General features: G+C 42.1%; 1 protein-coding gene across 1 annotated transcript in view; it reads left to right on the top strand.

Annotated features, from left to right (window-relative positions):
• The window catches only part of LOC129817731 (LHFPL tetraspan subfamily member 7 protein-like), a 221567-nt gene that overhangs the window by 201802 nt on the left and 3810 nt on the right, over positions 1–15955 (top strand). The gene's annotated exons all lie outside the window — the stretch shown is intronic.

Below are 15955 nucleotides of genomic sequence, written 5' to 3'. Positions count from 1 at the left end.
ATACACACACACACACACACACACACACACACACACACACACACACACACACACACACACATCAGAGCTGCTTGTTTGTTTACTCTGTTGGAAACTCAGAACAAAGGAGGATGCTCCTCTCTTGTCAACAGGATGCATAAAGGCTGGCAGAGTGGAGAGAAGGCACTCTGGCACAGACATCAATGTCTTCAAGCAAGCGCACACACACACACACACACAAGCACACACACACACACACTTTTATGTAAAGAGGCTGTTAGAATCCCAGGGGGTTTTAAACTCCTCATCTGGAACGTGACAGAGAGGAAACATAAGAACTCCAAAATTCCCACTTCTGTGGTTTCCATAGCAGTGTGTGTTGGGGTGTGTGTACATGTCTAGTCTGTGTTTGCATGTGCAACTGCCATTATCCGTGTCACACAGGGACAGGGTGAGGCAGCTAAAGTTCAGTCCACCCCTGTCTAAGTGACACATTGAAGGTATTTATTCCCTAAAGCCTTTCTATCCTGCCCTGTAGCTCTATGAGACCCAACAGGCTTCCACCAGACACAGACATACAGTACCTCCAGTGTCTGCAGTTAGTGAGTTGAGGGAGATGTTATTTATGTTTGGTCCAGTCTAGCCCCCTGCTGTTCCATCTTCAGCCCCTCCCTCCAGCCCTCCACACCTCTCCCCCCTCAGCACCCCCAGGCCCCCTCCAGACGTGGTGGTAAGGTTAAGGCTGAAGGTAATGGTTTTCATTTCACTTTAATGCCAGTCACCGTGGGTCCCTGCTTCATTACAGCAACGCGGCGGGGCCCCCTGTCTCCTGGAGGAATTCATTACGCTGCCCCCGGCTAGGTCTACACCATGCCTGCTACATAGTTTCACACACACATATGCAATAAGTTAATACACACATGCAGGCACACACACACTTCTTGGGGCAGACTGATTCCTAGTTACTGCGCTCAGGTGCCTCTCCTGATCTTCCTCTTTTGTCTCTGTCTGCTGCTGAGAGCAGCCAATAGAAACAGTCGCTTTGTTCTTCACAACATGATACTGGATGGACTATATTACTGGGATTCCTGATGATATAACTGATTCTCAATCGCACCTTTTCATTGGGCTTTTATTGAGCCAGTGAATAAGACCGAAAGTCTATTTGAAAATATCCTTTTTGATATCAAGGATGTATACTGTATATCAAGTCGATGGTGCCAACAGTGAATAGCACTGAAGGTATTCAAAGACAAAGAGGACCCAGATAGTCTACATATAAAAATACCTTTATTATGATGGCATCCCCCTGGGCAAAAACTAGTTTAATCAACAATGTTTCCACGTCATTTCAACAAAAAAATTATATGTGATTGGCTTTGCAAAAAGTCATCAACATAAGAGAATTTAGTATTTTTTTCACACAACATTTAACCTAAATCCAATGACATGGTGACATTTTTTGTTATTTTCACATTGAATTAACGTTAGTCGACAACTCAACCAAATATAAATCAAAAATAGACGCTGATCTGATGTCTGTGCCCAGTGGGATGTTCAACAGAACAAAATCCACAAGAAAAATACTCAGTGTTTCGGTATAGCCTTCGTCAAGGAGTACAATGAGTCTATTTGAAAACAGTCTCCTTTTTTTAATATCAAGGACGTTCTGTATACACCAGGAGGTCAATAGTGCAGACAAACACATTCGATGAAACAAAAGCAGACATCTGCATTGGCCCTGTGCCATAACAAATATGCTGCTCACAATATGAACATGTTTCATGTTGAGTGCCTGGCACAGTGAGTTTACCTCACATTGAGATTACCTGTGAAGGCTAGTGCAGTGCCAGGGTATGGATGAGTACACATGCATGTTTCATGTTGAGTTTACCTCACATGCAGCTTAGCTTGACTATGTTGGGGAGGGAAGCGATGTGATGTCCTGTTCACGTCTGAAATATTATTCACACTCCATCCCCCTTGGGGCCACAGGAGACCTACTAAACCCAGGGGACAGCTAGCATGATGGTTCAGTCTCAGGACCCAACCCAGTCCCAAAGACACACTGTCACTGTCACAGTGCACACAGTCTACCTAATGCAGCCAACCAAACACAACACACAGACAAAGGCTCAGGTTTGAACACAAACCAGGACTAACATTGTCACATATGCTCAGCTGGGTGAAGTCCAGCATACACTGTAGACCTCTGAGACCAGGATGGTGAATTCCAGAATGTATAGTAGATCTCCAGGGAACAGACTGGGTTAGGAAGGAGAAAAAATGTAAAAATGTACTTATTTATTCCGTCTTCTTATGTACCCTGTATTTTCTCATTGATTTGTGTCCTATGCGAATTCAATCTAGCTAGCAGGCTACATGGGACAGGTGGATTGATTGACTGATTCATTTCGGGTTTGGGTGAACGTTGCTATCAGTAACGTTGAGCTAAACTTTTTGGTATTTTATTTTTTACCTTTATGTTATCAGGGAGTCATACTGAGACCAAGGTCTATTTTACAGATAAGCCCTAAATTACAGAAAATACAGAAAATACACACATCGATATAAATACTAAATGCAACCAGAAAGAAAAACACAGTCGTAAAAAACCCACATTCATCAGTAATAAGGTCCTCAATCATCTTCCTGAATTGCCCTAGAGGCACCAAAACATCACATTTAAGAACATGTTGAAGATTGTTCCACAAGGAAGGTGCAAGAAAAGCTGAATTACATAACTCAGTAGAGACCAAAGGAATTTCCAGAGTTAGCCATCCCTGAGACCGGGGGTGATAACCCCTATGACTAAAGTTTAGTAATGATGACTTTTTGTAAAAGGGCTTTATAAATGAAAACATGGCAATGTATTAACCGACTTTACATCAAAGAGGGCTAACCAACTTTCTGGTAGAGAATGCAGTGATGAGTACTGAAATTGTCATCAGTAATGAAGCGCAGTACACTATGATAAATTGCATCTAACAGCTTTAATGAAGTGGCAGCTGCGTTCATGTAGATGATGTCGCCATAGTCTAGAACCGATAGAAACGTCAACTGAATAATCTGCTTTCTGCCTGTGTTTTGTGTGCCACACAAGGCATAAGCATGTCAAGGACAACCAATTTGTCTGACATATAAATTAATTTGCGCCATTAAAACATGGATAGAGATATGGAAATAAAGGTATTTAAGATGATAGATTAGATGCGGCACAGAGATTCACTGGACTCATCTAAGACAGAGATTTCCATAGGCTGCTTCTTTGGAAGTAGGCCTACAGTACTGGCATGTGCATGTTGTGCACTGAACAACTGTAATTGTTTGTCCTTTCTTTGTGTCTTCTATCTATAGGCTATAGTTTAGGTTTTGTTTTCACCTTTCATAGGATGTACGGTTGTTGTCGTGCATGTTTTAAAGAGCTGCTTTATGAACAAATAGCTGAATGAACTGAATGAACAAAAGTTCCTCTGTCCTCTTCTCAGTTCATATTGATATAGTTATATAACCCTATATGAATATTCATATAGACAAGTGAGAGAGTCTATAAGCCCTCTACACCATATCATCCTTATTGTCCTGGAGGCTGACTGGAAGAGATGGTAATGCTATGGTAATCTTTTATCTTTCGTTCTTACTTTCTTCATTCCTTTCTTCATTTCTCTTTTTCTGGCTTTCTTTCTTTCCCCCTCTTTTCTCCCTCCTTCTTTCTTATTTGTTCATGCGGTACAAGAGGCACTTGTACAAGTCTGACGTGAGTGTGATGGTTGTCTTGACCACACAAAGCTGAACTAATAACAATGATAGCACAGGGCTATTAGAACATGGTTCTCTGCTCTCTGATTGACCGCTGCTGTTGTGCCCCAGATTGCCATGCCCACACTGTAGATGGGTAGCGATTGTACAGGGCAATTTTTGTAGCCCTTCTAATCTCTTCCCTCTCAAAGTATTTTCATTTGTGATATTTCTATCTTTCTCTCTTTTCCTCTTTTCCTTTCCCTCTTTCATTCCTCATGTGCTCCCTCTTCCACTTACTCTTTATCCCAAGGTCAACAGGTTTTTTCCCATTTCAGAGAGAGAGCAACAATCCATAGAATCACCTGGGTGATCACCCTTTTTACAAACCCATTTCATACAGTCTTAGACAGGCAATTTCATATAGTTAAAAACATGTTTGATCAATTCTGACCACATTTCCGTTGTCTGAGTAGCCTTTTTGTGCTGCCTAAAAACAGCAGGTTACTCGCTGGATGAAAGTTATAAAAATAAATGTTTTGTCTTTTTAATATTTATAGTGAAAAAAAGCAACCATAGTTCTGCGCTGTCTTATTGAATCTGAATTCTGGCACCCATCCTCTCATCTTCTTTCTCCTTTGACTCCCCTCTTTCTTTATTTTTATCTTTCTCTCTCTCTCTCTCTCCCATCTCTCTCCCCCACTCTCTCTCTCTCCATCCTTCCTTCTCTCTCTCCGTCCTTCCTTCTCTCTTCTATTCAGTGGGTTGCATTGTCTTTAATCATGTCTGTGGACCCTATTCTTCCTGTAGCTGTGGTTTGTCTGTGTTTCTCTCTGACTGAATAAGGTCAGCCACGACCCGCCCTCTTCTTTTCCACTGACACAAGGTTATTATAGTAAACTAAATCTGAAACAAAAACTAATAATGAAAAAAATTATTTAGTAAGCTGAAATAAAAATAATTTACATACCCGTTTGAAAAACTAAAACTATACTGAAACTATTATCTTTGACTCCAAAACTACACTACCGGTCAAATGTTTTAGAACACCTTGTGCTCCCTCTCCGGCCTCTAGGTCACCAGGCTGCTCGTTATGGTGCACACCTGTCACCATCATTACGCGCATAGTGACACTCACCTGGATTCCATCACCTCCTTGATTACCTGCCCTTTATATGTCACTCCTCTTTGGTTCCTTCCCCAGGTGTCATTGTTTCTGTTTCAGTTTAATGTCTGTGCGCTGTTCATGTTTCTTGTTTTGTATTATGTTTCGTTCATTCATTAAATGTATTCACTCCCTGAACTTGCTTCCCGACTCCCAGCTCACACGTTACACATTTACTCATTCAAGGGTTTTTCTTTATTTTACTATTTTCTACATTGAAGAATAATAGTGAAGACATCACAACTATGAAATAACACACATGGAATCATGTAGTTACCAAAGTGTTAAACAAATCAAAATGTATTTTATATATTTTTCAAATACCCACCCTTTGCATTGATGACAGCTTTGCACACTCTTGGCATTCTCTCAACCAGCTTCATGAGGTAGTCGCCTGGTATGTTAAGTTAATTTGTGGAATTTCATTCCTTCTTAATGCGAGCCAATCAGTTGTCTTGTGACAAGGTAGGGGAGTATACAGAAGATAGCTCTATTTGGTAAACGACCAAGTCCATGTTATTGCAAGAACAGCTCAAATAAGCAAAGAGAAAGATAGTCCATCATTACTTTAAAACATGATGGTTAGTCAACAGTCAAACTTCAAGAACTTTGAAGTTTCTTCAAGTTTCTTCCCACACCGATATCGCTTTCTCTCCTTGATTTATTTCCCGTAACTGTCTTTTTGGTTGGACTGTTGTTTTTTGTCTGTACTGGTATTAACATCTGATTTGGTCCCTCATTGCACATTGACTACGTTTACACCTGCATCATTTCACCAAATGAGTGCCTTTTGCATCCCTTCGATATTTTTTATTTTATTTTTTATTTTACCTCCTTTTTCTCCCCAATTTCATGGTATCCAATTGCTGGTAGTTACTGTCTTGTCTCATCACTACAACTCCCGTACGGGCTCGGGAGAGGCGAAGGTCGAGAGCCATGTGTCCTCCGAAACACAACCCAACCAAGCCATACTGCTTCTTAACACAGCGAGCATCCAACCCGGAAGCCAGCCGCACCAATGTGTCGGAGGAAACACCGTACACCTAGCGACCTGGTCAGCGTGCACTGCACCCGGCCCGCCACAGGAGTCGCTGGAGCGCAATGAGACAAGGATATCCCTACCGGCCAAACCCTCCCTAACCTGGACAACGCTAGGCCAATTGTACGTCGCCCCATGGGCCTCCCTGTCGTGGCCGGCTGCGACAGAGCCTGGGCTCAAACCCAGAGTCTCTGGTGGCACAGCTAGCACTGCGATGCAGTGCCTGAGACCACTGCACCCCCCGGGAGGCTTCTCCCTTCAATATTTGTAGAAATTGTGCCCTATAATATAGACCACATGGAGAATTCAAAACATTTATATGAATAAAGGCTTGCTAAAGTGCCAAAATTCAGCATTTTGACGTCCCTCTGTCAACCCTTTTTCATTTCAAAGAAGATTTTAACCCACTTAATCCCAAATGTCTCACCATCACTGTAAAACCCTAGTTATTTTGTTGCTTTGACAAAGTCATTTTTGAAGACTATTATTTGTTTCATGTGATTCATGATTCATTTATTTCTGTCCCTCATTGTAATGTCAACTCTGTTACGTGAACTAAACTCTCGTTTTATGGTGAAACTATTCATTTTTTCAAAGACATTGAATATCTAATAGTGAAATCATAGAGTAAAATCAGGTTAGCTGGTTCTATATGTTTTGGCCATGTTTTTTTATGTTTTATTTCACCTTTATTTAACCAGGTAGGCCAGTTGAGAACAAGTTCTCATTTACAACTGCGACCTGGTCAAGATAAAAAAAAGCAGTGCGACACAAACAACAACACAGAGTTACACATGGAATAAACAAACAGAGTCAATAACACAATAGAAAAAAAGTCTATACACAGTCTGTGCAAATGAGGTAAGATAAGGGAGGTAAGGCAATAAATAGGCCATCGTGGCAAAATAATTACAATTTAGAAATGTTCTGGTGTTTTGTGGTGGAAAACTGTGCGGGTTGAGCGTAACAAGTCAATCCTGTTACCCATAGATAGACATAGACATTGCATTCAATAGCCGCTCCCTGTTGCACACAACAAGCTTCCATCAGCCATAAAGGGGATTAATGGCTGATTTAAGAAGAAATCGTCAACCCTGTTACTTTATTTGGCACTTACTACCTCTTGAGATATGAAAAAGTGTTTTTTATGAAGTTGAACACGTGCTCTTTATGATATAATGTTAAAATGAGGTGAAATCAAACTTTTTTCTTTAACGAAGTTACACTTCTGAAAAGGAGGCAAATTGGAATGACCCTCCTTTTTGTCTGGGATCAGAGATTTCCTGCTATTGTTTTTCCTCTACAGAGCCTTGGCCTAAAAACATATTTGTCTCTCTTCCCTTCCCACATTGGAGTCAAGACTACTACTTTCTCTTTCACAGCTTTGGGAATAATTTACAGGGAGTGTTTTCTGTCTCTGTGTGTGTGTGTGTGTGTGTGTGTGTGTGTGTGTGTGTGTGTGTGTGTGTGTGTGTGTGTGTGTGTGTGTGTGTGTGTGTGTGTGTGTGTGTGTGTGTGTGTGTGTGTGTGTGTGTGTGTGTGTGTGTGTGTGTGTACACATGTGCGTGTGTTCTTGGTTGCGTGAACACCTCCAGCCAAACGTTTCTAGGACATGAGGTTATTCAAGAAGAAGCAAATGCATTCGCATAATTTCCCAGAGGCACACTGTGCTTAATTATCAACAAAGCTTGTGCAGACTGCTGCTACAGCACAGCTCATCACATTAAGATATGGTCCCTCCATGCTGTTTTATACCCATGACCTTCCACTTCTAGCTACAGTCCCATCTGACTACCTGAAATTCACCATAGTGTACCACAACCTATAAGCTAACTTCATCGTTAGCTGCAAGCAATAGAGTTTCATCTTCATACCAGAATATTTATCTCCCTGAGCACATTGGGGTGTGTTTACAGAGGAATAAGAACTCAGGTGATTCTCGCTTGGATCCTTGGGCATATATACAACACATTTTCCTTTAGATTCACTGTCAATCACTGCAATTGAGATGATATACACATCTCTCCCTTGTCTCTGTCTGTGGCCCTACAGTAGCACCTAGACATATTCATGGAAGGTACTGTAGATTGGCATATGAGATGTGAACCCTCCTGTCATCTCCACAGTCCCTGTTTAATTCCCTGCATGGTCAGACATGCCTGTAGCTTTAATGTGATGGTGGGCCGTCTGGACCACTCTCCTCCATCTCCTTCAGACCAGGGGGAGAGGAGAGGTCGTCCATACCTATCACCGGCCTGCCTGGAGAAGGAGACGGAAATGGAAATAGGTTCCGCATGCGGGCGATGAAAAGCAATTTCCAAGAGACACCGTATCCCCACTGCCAACCTTTCTGCTTTCATTATAGAGCTTTATGGTAGGAAATTATAGGAAAATGACTTGACTGAAACACACACACACACACTGATTTAACAAAAAATCTTAAACCGCAAACGGCTCATAAAGTTGATAAAAATAGACATACACATCTACCCACCGTCAACATCCACTTTTTGCCACAGAATACCAGTCCCACTTCTATTAGAAATAAGAACAGAGATATGCAAACGCGTAGGCAGGATCACAACACCTGTCGTGTTGTGTATCTGCAGCATCTGTTAATCAAAGCAAAGGGAAAGGTAGACAACAGGATAAATTATCACTCGGAGGAAAGAGGTTTGATGTATGGCTATGAGGCTGCAACTGTAATTAAACAATATTTATTGGTATTTCCAGGGCCTACAGCATATGTTTCATGTCACTGTGTTTCATAACTGACAAACAGTGCTGGCAACACAAATAAATGAGTGGTGTGCTGGCAAATCAAGATTTATTATACATTTGTATATTCTTTTTTTTTTTTACACCCGCTCCCAAATATTTGCAAGGGAACAATGCAAGGATACACTTCTCTGACAGAGGAGTAAAATAACAGTGTGTTTGTCATTGTGAAGAGGAACATTCTTTGTTCAGTTACTGTGACATTAGCTCTCAGGTATGTTGTTTGGTGAGGTATGGTGAGGTAAGACATATTGTTCTGTATGTGCGTGACTGTACTGTCCCTAGTTGTTTCAGTGCACAGTACCAGACAGATAGAATCCCAATTGGGACAGCAGCCAAACGGAAAGTTCCTTTCAAGAATGAGAGCAGACTCCTGTGGATAGAGACACACTGGATAGCATCCTGTACCTGGTAGCTGAGTCTCTGTGGATGATATCTGAGTCTCTGTGGATGATATCTGAGCCTGTGTGGTGGCTGGGTTGTTCTAGTCAGGCCTCCTGCTGTGGGCTAGTCTTTGTTAGGACTGGGAGTGTCACAGATATGCTTGTGGGTCATACTGTAGGAGATAAGTGACCCGCGGGACAACATTAGCCCTCATATTCATCTACCATATTTGCTGTAAGACTGGAATGCAGATATAGGGGTGTAGGGGGACGAGGAGAAGAGGAGTCACTGCCAATCCATTTAATCTCCTGTCTCGCTGTCTAAACGATTATCATAGTTATTCTGTCATCTTGTAACTTGGTACCCGATGTATATAGCCAAGCTATCATTGCTCATTGTGTATTTATCATTGTGTATTTTTATTGTATTTATTTATTTATTATAATGTTTTTTTGTTGTATTTTGCGTTGTTGGGAAGCATTTCACTATTAGTTTACACCTGTTGTTTACGAAGCATGTGATTTGACTTGTCAAGTGTCAAAGCTCTTCCCTTTGACCTTAGCTTATCCTCAGATTCACACCAGTGTTTCTTATCCAGGGGGAAAACATGATTGTTGAGGTTTGTGTGTTCAGCCATTTCTGACAGTAATCATGGCGGGGGCTGTAGCTGTAGTCATTGACAGAGCCAGAGGGAGCAGACAGAACAGACAAATAACAGCAGCCAGCAAGCCAGTCAGGCCTGGCTAACCAGAGCAGAGGATTAGACAGACCAGGCCAGGGAGGGAGCCATCACATCAATCTCTAATTCAATCACACGGGCAACTTTCCTCAGTGCTAACTGAGTTATGGCAGTCAGCGTTGGGAGGTAATAAAGTTTGATCCAAAGCAGAAGTCTTGGCGATATAATGAATGGCCCACCAGGTCCCCAGCACCAGCAGCAGGATGGCTTATAATTAAGTACTCTGATGGTACGTGAAGGAAATACAGGATGACCACCATAGAAATAGAATTACTAGCATGGGTGCACTCAACGTGTGTAGGTATACTCAACATGATGCCTGTTCTAGTCATCCATTTCTAGGATGATCACATCATCTTCTGAGACTGGGCCACACTCCACCTCACTACTCACTGATAGAGATCACTGTCATATAACCCTCAGCCCCATAGGGCATTGGACTGACTAGACAACTAAAAGGTTATGTATCACAGGCTAATGTTCTCATTCGATGATTCACCAACAGGTAACAATTCTATTTGAATATGCCAAAAGTCTTTGTGCTAATACGTTAGTACTCTATACAGAGTGTAAAGTTCACCGCCTTTTGTTTTAATGGGAGTTGTTTGTGCATGCGTGTTGTTGGATGCTCCACACACACTAACCTACAGTATCAGAGTACATGCACACAACATCCAACGCTATGGCTGACCCTGTAAATCAACACATATCACTGCAGCTATCCGGTGTATGTGAAAACAAAACATATTTAGTATTTTATTTTATTGGTATATGAAGTCTGTGGTATCATATACTCTCACTAAAACCTCTCAGTCCCCGTATATAGCCCTCCCTGAGCTTGACCCAGAGAGAGTGAACGGGGACCTCAGTCCACCCTGTGTGATTGGATACAGAGTTACCATGGTGTTACTGTGGTTCCCAGCCGAGAGTTAATGCATTGTCACGCATGGACGCTACCTCATCACACACCTTACTCTGGGGACAGGCCAAGGGCCAACAAGTTCTCTTCAAATACCTTTATAGAAACTTTATATTTTTCTCATTCTCACGGCTGTGTAATTCAGTATCATTTTCTGGCGTGTCTCACTAGTTCATTGACAAACGTGAGCAGTCAAGCGACCAGAGAGAGCAATAGAGTCAAGGCTGAGCTCTCCTCACTTCTCCTCTCCTTCCAACATTTCTTCTCTCCTGTCATATTCTCACTGAACAGTCCAGGGAAAAGAGAGAGGAGAATCAAGGCTTCTCTTTTCTTTGCCTCTTCTCTTCTCTGCTTTCCAACCCCCTACTCTCCATTTATCTCCCTGAATCTGATTGAATACTAAACATACTCCTACAAAAGTAGGATGTTTATTTTAGAGGATTGACTCCGCTAAAGGTTCAGTGATAATCACAGAGCCTAGGTCTCCTGACTTCACGGCTGTCTGTGAAAATTATTGGAGGACAATTAAACAAAGTGTTGCTGCATTTGTCAAAAACAGGATATTTTTCAACGATCGCCGGTTGAAGCTGAGTGCCCTTCAAACCATCGGGAGAACATCTCTCTGAATCTCTCTCAGTTGTTCGCCACAAGCAATTATCCCCATTGTGTAACATTCAAGGATTGTTTTTCCAGGATTTCAAACTTCAAGGATAACCGTGTCAGTGGTGTAACCACAGAGAACGGATGAGCCTGAGCAAAAAGTCAAACCCATGTGGATGAACTGAAAGAATATCCTCAAACAGCATATGTTGCTAAACAGAGAGGCAGGCCTCTGTTTTGGCTGGTGATTTACTATCATTAGCATCACATCGGCTTTGCTGTTGTTGTATTCAGCCAGACAGGCTGCAGGGTAATTTATAAGTGTGGTTAGACTCTCAGTGCTGTCCTTGCTACAGCACACATGCATGCATGCATGCGCGCGCGCACGCACACACACACACACACACACACACACACACACACACACACACACACTGATAAACACAGAGAGCTGATATATTGGCAGTGATTCGTGACGGACCTACCCCAAGGTGTAAAACTATAGCTTTGCTTTCCATTGTGATCCATGTTTGCCGTCTCTGTGTTTGTCCACCTGTGTGTGTGTCTGCGTGTCTGTATGGATGTGGGGTGTCTGTAAATAAGACACATTAGCCCCTGGGTGACCTACAGTATCCTTTTCCCATTGTTTCCTCTGTCTATCTCTTCCCCGTTAATTGTTCTCATGCCCTCCCTTCCAGTCCCACCTGATTCCAATCTCCAAGAATGTACATGGCTTGTGTGCACATGAGCGTGAATGGCGCAGGAAGCACAGTAAACTGTGTCTAATAGGAACAGGAAGAAGGAAGGCGATGTGTGTTGAAGTGCTGTGCTGACCGCTTTTTACTGCCGTGCAGCTATTGTGGAAACGGCTCTTTAAACTCCTGTAATTACGTTTTAACGGCTCTTCATCGTGGCTAACTGCCTTTATTACGGCTGTACCTGCCACCCAACTGGCCAAGTGTAGCGTCAAAAGTCCTCCTGCCCACTCTTGATGGATACTCATTGTATGTGGGACCAGTTCCGAGGCGCCCATCCAAATGACCGTTGTTGTCTTAGGATTTAGATAATGCTTGGTGCTTTGCAATTCTATGTGCAGTTTACAGTATGTAAGTCAGCTCCATGGTTGTTTGTGGCTCGTTAGATGCTACATTATTTACTTTTATGTTATTGTAGCTTGGGTTTTACACCACTTGCCAAGTTGCCATTGTGGATATTTTGTATTCAGGTGAACTCCACAAACACTCTCAAGTCAAGTCCCAACTCCAGAATAACTGAGTTTGCCCTTTAAAATCACACGTCCATTATCTCTCTCTAAACATGTCAATAAAACATGGGACATTCAATATGGCATATGAGATGAGAGCGGGATGCTTTCTCCACTCCCCTGGCCCTGTTGGATGGGAGAATAATGAATGCTGTGAGGTTACCATATGCAGTTTCACTGCATCGCACCATCGTGGAATTTGTTACTGCTCCCTCAGCTTCTATATTCATGAGATTGCGTTTACCCATCCGTGTCCATAGTGGGCTGCTACTGCTAATCTCTCAAATTAAGTTTTCACCTTTTACTCAAGGTTGAACACGAGTCAAATCACCAAATGGTATGTACTGTATATGCATGCATACAGTACATGTATTCCTGAACATCATCAAAACCACCATGTACAGTTGAAGTCGGAAGTTTACATACACCTTAGCCAAATACATTTAAACTCAGTTTTTCACAATTCCTGACATTTAATCATAGTAAAAATTCCCTGTCTAAGGTCAGTTAGGATCACCACTTTATTTTAAGAATGTGAAATGTCAGAATAATATTAGAGAGAATGATTTATTTCAGCTTTTATTTCTTTCATCACAGTCCCAGTGGGTCAGAAGTTTACATACACTCAATTATTATTTGGTAGCATTGCCTTTAAATTGTTTAACTTGGGTCAAACGTTTTGGGTCGCCTTCCACAAGCTGCCCACAATAAGTTGGGTGAATTCTGGCCCATTCCTCCTGACAGAGCTGGTGTAACTGAGTCAGGTTTGTAGGCCTCCTTGCTTGCACATGCTTTTTCAGTTCAGCCCACACATTTTCAATAGGATTGAGGTCAGGGCTTTGTGATGGCCACTCCAATACCTTGACTTTGTTGTCCTTAAGCCATTTTGCCACAACTTTGGAAGTATGCTTGGGGTCATTGTCCATTTGGAAGACCCATTTGCGACCAAGCTTTAACTTCCTGACTGATGTCTTGAGATGTTGCTTCAATATATCCACATAATTTTCCTGCCTCATGATGCCATCTATTTGGTGAAGTGCACCAGTCCCTCCTGCAGCAAAGCACCCCCACAACATGATTCTGCTTCACGGTTGAGATGGTGTTCTTCGGCTTGCAAACCTCTCCCTTTTTCCTCTAAACATAACGATGGTCATTATGGCCAAACAGTTCTATTTTTGTTTCATCAGACCAGAGGACATTTCTCCAAAAAGTACGATCTTTGTCCCCATGTGCAGTAGCAAACCTTAGTCTGGCTTTTTTGTGGCGGTTTTGGAGCAGTCGCTTCTTTTTTTTCTTGCTGAGCGGCCATTCAGGTTATGTCGATATAGGACTCGTTTTACTGTGGATATAGATACTTTTGTACGTGTTTCCTCCAGTATCTTCACAAGGTCCTTTGCTGTTGTTCTTTTTGCACCAAAGTACGTTCATCTCTATCATCACGTCTCCTTCCTGAGCGGTATGACAGCTGCGTGGTCCCATGGTGTTTATTCTTGCGAACTATTGTTTGTACAGATGAACATGGCACCTTCAGGCATTTGGAAATTGCTCCCAAGGATGAACCAGACTTGTGGAGGTCTCAATTGTTTTTTCTGAGGTCTTGGCTGATTTCTTTTGATTTTCCCATGATGTCAAACAAAGAGGCACTGAGTTACCAGAAGCTTCTAAAGCCATGACATAATTTTCTGGAATTTTCCAAGCTGTTTAAAGGCACAGTCAACTTAGTGTATGTAAACTTCTGACCCACTGGAATTGTGATACAGTGAATTATAAGTGAAATAATCTGTCTGTAAACAATTGCTGGAAAAATTACTTGTGTCATGCACATTGTAGATGTCCTAACCAACTTGCCAAAACTATAGATTGTTAACAAGAAATTTGTGGAGTGGTTGAAAAACGAGTTTTAATTACTCCAACCTAAACTCCCGACTTCAACTGTATACCACAGGGGGCTGTTGAGTGGAGGACGGTTCATAATAATGTATGGAAACGATATGTTTGATGTATTTGATACCATTCCACTTATTCCGCTCCAGCCATTACCACGAGCCCGTCCTTCCCAATTAATGTGCCACCAACCTCCTGTAATGTGTACTGTACATTTATTATATCACAGACTGACTGTGTATACATGTTTTTAATCATCAATAGGCAACAGAAATCAAAGATAAATGCTTCAGTTTGATCTTCCCAGTAATCCTATAGTACATAACACAGTAGCTACAGATCATCCCAGTCGTCCTACATACAGCAACACAGTAATCTACTCTAGTCTTCAGACTTTATCCAGGTAAAGTGAGTCCAGGGTTGTCAGACTTGTACGTTCTTGATAAGTCTGTTCCCATTAACAGAGCTATGCAGCCTAGAGCGATCATATCGACCTGAGGCACAGTGCTTATCTGATGCAGACAACAATTGCCCCCTCTCCGTATACCTACCCTCAAGGCTTTCATGCCACTTGTTTCAAAGCTATGTTATGTGGTTTGATTTAATTCCTGCATCGACTATTTGGGGGCCTGGCATGTTTCTTCATTATTTATCCATTTGGGTTTTGGCTGTGTGTGACTGCTGTCATCTCTCTGTTGTGGAGAGGAACGGCGAGGGAAGTGCCTTGAAAAGGAAACCCTGCCTGTGTCTTTGTGCACCTTCCACAAAACCAATGATGGTTTGATAGAGAAGGCCATTAAAGTATCATTAGCCAGGCTGCTTTGAAGAGCCGGGCCCCTGCAGATAAACACAGGGCCATTCTGAGCAGGACAGAGACAGAGCTCTGGGTGGATTGGGGGTACAGCAGCCTCAGCTCTGGGTTGGGGCTCCAGCAGCCCCAACCCAGAGCCAGCAGCCTGATCAGCCAGCAGCCTGATTTTCTCTCGTCGGTTTTCTCTCTATCTCTATTGGTTTCTCTCTCCTCTGTGCCCTTAGCATACCTCTCACCAGTCTCTCCCAGAGGGTTTTCAAACACACATCAAAAAGTTAAATCTTATCACTCTCTCTTCTGCATGGGAAATGTCATTATATAGAGCTCCCTTCAACCCATTCCCAAAAATCTATAACATTGTAGCATAAAACGATTTGATACTTGACATCCCCATTGCCTTATCTTATAACTTCACTATTACACTCCAACTCTGCTGCTACACTGTCCTTGAAACTCAGAAACTCTGGAATCAATACATGAACAAAAGATGATACGTGTTTAATGTGTTTTATAGACAGACAGACAGACAGCTGTGAATGATAGTTCGTTATCGATAGTACCCTATTATTTCATTTTATCGTAGAAAACAAACAATGACAGTCCAGTTTAATGGAAATCTAACCTTTGTTTTTCCTCAAAATGAGTAAGAGTAGTA

This window comes from Salvelinus fontinalis, chromosome 2 (genome assembly GCF_029448725.1).
Source record: "Salvelinus fontinalis isolate EN_2023a chromosome 2, ASM2944872v1, whole genome shotgun sequence".
Taxonomy (NCBI): domain Eukaryota; kingdom Metazoa; phylum Chordata; class Actinopteri; order Salmoniformes; family Salmonidae; genus Salvelinus; species Salvelinus fontinalis.
This window is presented reverse-complemented; position numbering and strand designations above follow the sequence as displayed.